Raw genomic sequence first — 970 nt, 5'->3', positions numbered from 1 at the left:
AGGTGCTTAAAAAGTAAAAATCCTTCAAATTTTGGAAACATTGCACAAAAACTCTCAAATGATCTTCATCAGTGATCCTTGAAAAGTGGATATTTCTTTTTTTTTTTTAAGATTTTATTTATTTATTTGATAGAGAGAGAGAGAGAGAGAGAGCATGAGTGTGGGGGAGAGGCAAAGAGAAAGGGAGAAGCAGACTCCCCACTGAGCAGGGAGCCCTATGTGGGGCTCGATCCCAGGGCCCTGGGATCATGACCTAAGCTGAAGGCAGACGCTTAACCAACTGAGCCACCCAGGCATTCTGAAATGTGGGTATTTCTGCAGGGACCCTTTCCCTGTAGTAGCCTGGCATGCTACCATTTTGATGTTCAATTAACACTGCATCCTTGACTACTGACTTTTGTAGCAGATCTTTCCTGGATGTTGCATAAAAGAATATGCTCTTCTGAGACATTGACAGAAAAAGTGTTAAAAGGCACAGAGACAGGTGCCACGGTCATGGCATCGAAGTACACGTAGCAGAGGTCTGCTGAAGGCACTGATAGTTGTGGCAGCATGGAGGCTGCTATGCAGATGTACCTTCTCCAGTAACCAGTTACTCTCTGGTCATACTCTGCATTAACCACACTGTACGTGACAAGTTCTTCTTGCAGAAGAACTCAACAGCCTGCGTGGCCCTGACTCCTCGACCAGGTAAGAACAGCATAAGATCACGTCCGATTTGTAGGGACATGGTCAGCAAGTGTACAATCAGGAAGCAACAGATTCAGGTAGAGTATGTCCTAATGGGAGGGTCTCATGTATGATTTCTGTGGTGGTCAGATTTGTATCTGGTTGCAATAAGTGTAAGAGGGAAAATGGACATGTGTGCTCCTCATCATACAGAAAGATCTAGATAAACAGGATCACAGTGGGGCAAAATCCAGGAGTGGCTCAGTAAACTCCATGGCTGGTCGAACTTTCCATTCTAGTG

The sequence above is a fragment of the Leptonychotes weddellii genome, chromosome 8, assembly GCF_054177405.1.
Source record: "Leptonychotes weddellii isolate Sample4059 chromosome 8, ASM5417740v2, whole genome shotgun sequence".
Taxonomy (NCBI): Eukaryota; Metazoa; Chordata; class Mammalia; order Carnivora; family Phocidae; genus Leptonychotes; species Leptonychotes weddellii.
The sequence above is the reverse complement of the archived record's forward strand: the minus strand, read 5'-3'. Positions refer to the sequence as shown.